Source organism: Sinocyclocheilus rhinocerous, unplaced genomic scaffold (assembly GCF_001515625.1).
Source record: "Sinocyclocheilus rhinocerous isolate Xijiao unplaced genomic scaffold, SAMN03320098_v1.1 scaffold30, whole genome shotgun sequence".
NCBI classification, from domain to species: Eukaryota; Metazoa; Chordata; class Actinopteri; order Cypriniformes; family Cyprinidae; genus Sinocyclocheilus; species Sinocyclocheilus rhinocerous.
In genome coordinates this window covers 2238605-2244213 of record NW_015657838.1, presented here as the reverse complement: position 1 = coordinate 2244213, position 5609 = coordinate 2238605, and positions in this window count along the sequence as shown.

Here is a 5609-nt window from a genome sequence, read left to right as displayed (position 1 = left end):
AAAAACCCCCCCCCCCCCCATAACTTCAATGCAATTCCCTCCTTGTTGTCATTGGTCATGTTTATTTTGTACAGGTAGTAGTTAGAAATGTGCTGTGCTGTGTAAAGCTTAACTTCTCTCTTTGTTGTACTGACTGTTGTGTATAATTATCTGTTTTTCACTTGGACAGTTCTGTTCAGATTATTGCATGCTGTGAATAAATCATATCCTAACCTTGGCTAAGGCTGTATTTGTTCTGGTAGCAACGCTGTGCATTTGATAAGCTTTGGGCATTTCTGTAGCCTTACGTTAAAACAGTTCTATCTGATATGATGGTTCTGTGCCCTGAATGCTCATTCTATGGATTTGTAGCATGTTCCTCCTCCCACTGCTTATCTTTTGCCAAGAGTGCACAAAGGGCATGTCTCAACACTCCACACTCTTCTCCTTTTTTCCTAAGGTTACTCCATTCTTCCAAACAAAGAGCTGTTTCTGCTGCCCTATGCTCATGGAGTTGTGAGTCATGAGGGAAGACTGAGGTAAGTTTTGGTCTGCTGTAGCCTGAGGCTTGTTGGCACTGCCAACTCCCACTGCTCTGTCACCTGAGTTCACCTGCGACTGCTGTGGGCATGTACAGCAACATACATCAGCGCCAACCCTCTATATGTAAAATGGGTACCATCTGATTTGTTCTATTGCTTTTTCATCCCTCAGTTCATTTTAGACATTCACATTCTCAAAATTTGTGTTTATGTCATGCTATCATTGTAGGTTATTCTCATAAGTGTATGTGTACGTTTTCGCCTTTTCTGACCATGCCAAAATGTAAGAAACCATTTGTGGGTTGATTCCCTCAAAAACTGTGGCTTTGTAGCACAATCAAAACACAAAGTGCAGCAGTCATGTTCTGGAAGTAAAATGGCATTCATTTTCTCACCAGGCCAATTGATTTTTAGTGTAAACCTGTAAAGACAGTGAGCTCTGAGGTTGTTAATCAATGGTATATGTTTTTGTTGAACAGCCTGCACTATTTTAACTTATTTTTCTAATTGTTTAATAGTGTAATTCCAGATGAAAAAAAGCCCAGTTTTGAGTACTTTGGTTTACCCTTCAGTATGACAGCCATGATTGTTCTCACTCCAAAGTGCCCTTCATAGGTGCATATATCCCATTTGACACACCACACATGCCAGTCAAACACATTATTTTTGCCATTTTGTTTGGTGATGCTAGTCGTGTCATGCACACTTAATTTTTAACACTACTGTCTTTTTACAGTACTTGTCTGATAGTAGCATGGCAGCTGCGGTGGATTTAATTGTTTTGCTATAAAGTAGGTAGCATTTAAGTTGTGCAATTTGGGTGAAAAGGTCCAGTCAGGGTCCAAAACTAACACTCACTGGCTGCCAAATGTGAGTAAAAATTGACTTTGGTGCGTAAACATCTTACTCACCAGTTGGCAGGTAATTTTATTAATGTAATGCATGGTTTGAAATTGGATAGTAAGAATTAACCTCAGTGATGTTAGTAAAATATGCACATTTACTTAAATGGATAATTATCTGCTGGCAAGGTGGGCTTTTAATAAAATCAATCTGAAAATAATTCTACATGTTAAGAGAAAACAGAGAAGGCCTGGGCCCTCATTTATCAACAGTGCGTAGAAAAGGTTCTATATTTTGTCCTACGAATGAAATTTAGAATGTGCCTAAGTACAAGAAAATCTGTATTTATCAAACATGCGCACGCAGTTCTTACGCACGTGAGTAAGCATTAAATCCCAAATATGCGTAAGTAACATGCTCGTTCACGTTCACGGTCATTTGCATTCGGAAACGCCTCCAATGAACCATATATGGTGACAACACCTCCCTTTATAAATCACGTGAATGTATGTGTCCTCACCGAAATCATGGCAAAGAAAGCGGTACCGACTGAGAATCCATTCTGTGCTCTCACTCTCTCAGTGCGGTCTTTGAAAATGCATTCTCTGCGGAGCGCATTGTTTGCCAAGTTTTCCAATAACGCAAGATAAGCCATTGCACTGAGACAAACATTTGTCACAGCTGTCTTTTATAGGGTTTGACACCAATTACGCAAATTGTCTGTTTAAAACCAGACAAATGATAAATTGAGTGTTTTATAATTAAAGGAAACACAGGACATATATGGATCGCTTAATGCATACCGTGACACTCTTAAATGCTTTTTATGTGTAGTGTCGCTATTCTACTACTAGATTCTCTGTTTAAGCATGCTCAGAGGCGTGCTTATATTTACACACATTTCTACATATAAGTACAAGTTGGTAGATCCCACACTTTGCGTGAAACTGTTCTTAAGCACTCATCACGCACACATCTGTGCGTACGCACTGTTGATAAATGAGTCCACAGGACCTTTCATTTTGCTAGGAAGGTAGGAAAACTTCGACACCCACAATGCACTGGGCATCACCCATCTGTCGATCCAACTGAACATAGGCAGCGATACAAAAATGTGAAAGTAGTAAGAAGACTGCTGAATGACAAAAATTGACATGTTTTGCACCATCTGGCAGACTTTTGCTGACAAACGGGGATATTCAGAACTCTGAAAAAAAAACAAATCATGGTTTACACAAAAAATATTGAGCAGCACAACTGTTTTTCAATATTATGACATTATAAAAGAATAAAATATAATAAAACATGTTTCTTGAGCACCAAATCAGTATATTATAATGATTTCTGAAGGATCATGTGACATTGAAGTTGATTGGACCCTGTCAATTGCATGACTCCACTAATTTCAGCTCTGTTACTAGGGGTGGGTGGACACAAGGTCAATTTATACTGACTGAACGTGTCCTTCTATAACCCTCTGACCACATGGCCCCTAGCGTGTGCTAGCCACAACTCCAAATCCCAGTTATACGACCAGATACAATATGCTTACGTGTGTGTGCACTGAATCTTTAAAGCAAAATCCTGCAGGACATTCAACACTGTTGTGCACATGGAAGTGTCATGGCAGTTTTCTGTCAACCTGCTCTCATAACACCACATCATGCTCTCATTTTATAGACGCGGCTTTCTGTGGCTGGAGTGTGGAATAGGTCTGTAAATCGTTTTAAAGGCTGCCTTTCATTTAGCGTTCAGACATTAGTGTCGCACAGTCTCTGGTTCAGTGTTGACAGTTGTAGCAATTCTATAGCCGCATGTGTGAAATGTGGAATGGCTGGATAACTTGGTTGTGTTGAATTATTAAACAGGTGTAGCATTAGCCATATGCAATTCTGCCAGTAAAGCATTCAAAGTCTTTTTCTCCCCATCTTCCGTCTGTTAATTCTATATAACGTTCTTTTATAACAACTGAATACTCAAGTGTTTTTATTCTTTCTTTAGCTCTTTAACTTATTGTTACGGACTTTCATCTTCCTGGTGTGCGAGTCACAGAAATAGAGTATGACTGCAAACCCTCTCTGTCTCATATTAGAGTACTGCCAGGTTCAGTCAAGGTATTTGAGCACGGCGTGATCGCGCTGTTCCAGAACTGGAAGATTGCTCCCATAGCTATTGGAACACTGTACGTGTGTGTGCCCAACAGCTCTCAGTCTGCCAAATAACTCTGCTGTTGGCAATACCCAGACAGAAACCTTCCCCCAGCATACGTGCTGAAAAGACCAGCAGGCTGCTGGTTTGGTGCTGGTCTAGCTGGTGGACCAGGATACTGTAGTGTTCATCTACAAAACTACAAACCAGCATTGTTTTCTGATGAAGCTGGTCAACCATGTATGGCAAGTTGGTCAAAGATGTATGGCAAGGGGCCTTGCAGATTCATGACCCAACATGTTTATTGGGGTAGTTTTCATGTTTTTATGTTGCTATTTGTTGGCTAACCCTGCTGAACACACCAGATTGAACGCTACAGTAGTTTAGCTTCCATTTTGTTCACCTGTAAAATTAAGCTGTTGATTTGCCAGGGAATCTCTCCACTACACCAGCTTTCTGAGTTACTGAATATTGGGCTCTGGTAGAAAGTTAGTCTGCAATATCTTTGATTGATTGATTTTGATGGTTTGGATAGAATGGTTTCTGTGCAGTGTTGACGACAGCTTGCTGTGCTGTAGTTACCAGTCTGCTCTTGTTGTAACCATTACAAGAAGTTATTCAAGATTACAAGAAGTTGATCTACTACATTTGAACTTATGTTGAATCCAAAGTAAGATAACACTTCACATTCTGTGCTAACATCTCAAAACTGCGTCCAGAATGCAACCCACTGAGTGTTATATATCACACTAAATGTTTGTGTATGCAGCACAATTTGATTTGGCTTGGTAGTGAAGTCATTGACAGATTGGACAGGTTGAAAAGATCCCTAACCTTTTTCAGCCTAGTAAAGACATCAGCCAATGGGTTCATGGCCTTTAAGGCTGAATCCACAACAAACAAACTGAACCTTCTCTTTCTGCACACACACTATTAAAGATCATCTCCTGTTGTGTGAACTGAAAAGTGTGTACTTGGTAATTGCGTCTTGTGCGGTATTGCATTAGTATCCGTTGAATTAATTAAAATTATTAAATATTCATGAGCCCCATGTAGAGAGGGTTTTTTTGTTTTTTTTGTCTCGGAAAGTCGCACAAATCACATTACTTTGTGTATGTGTGTAAAGCTACAGTACCATGATGGACGAGGTTGTTTTCTCATTCAGTGCATGCACTTTAATATCTATGTAAAAATCCCAGCAGACCTCTGAAGTGAACACGGTGTGACCGATTGGAGAGGCTTTGACCTTTGATCAGTCCAAATCAAGTGAAAGGCTCATCCTCCAGGTCAGCACCTAACCACTTCACACACACACACACACACACACACACACACACACACACACACACACACAATGTAAACACACACTGGTGAGCAATGAAAGTTTAGGACATGAAATTACAGGCTGATCTGATAGAAGTGTCACTTGGTTCACTGCTGCATAGAACTTCAACTCCTTAGTTGCACCTCACAGCTGGGACGCTGGGAAGTGCAGCTTGACACAAGGTCACATAAGAGCATCATGGGGGGTGGTTAGACTTTCCAGGAATTCAAATGTGTAGCATAGAATGCTAATACAAAGCAATGGCAATCAGCATGGTCTAATTTCAAAGGCTCACCTTTTTAAAATTCCCAGGGATTTAAATGTCTCTACTAAACTCCACGCAAGGTCAAGGCGCACATATACAGTACGGACATTCTGTAGTTGCCATGGAGACACTGAAAATTGACCTTTATTGCAAGGCCTCCTTTTATCTAGGGATAGCACTTTAGGTTTAGTGTAATTCAGATGTGGATATACAGTATGTCACCATTACTAGATAATGGCTATTAATATTTATCCAGTAGAGCAGCATAAAATATTTTAGCCAATTAATTAATGTGAAAAAAAAATATATTAGTTTTATGGGAGTATATAAAACAATGTGCTTTTTTTCTGTTTGATTTATTTATTTATTTTTTGACTGGGCACCTGTTTTAGTTATGTTGGGATGGGCCATCTATCTATCTATCCATCCATCCATCCATCCATCTTATATACTATAATATTTTATAATATTATACTATAATATTTTTGTTTATTTTTTATAAAAAAAC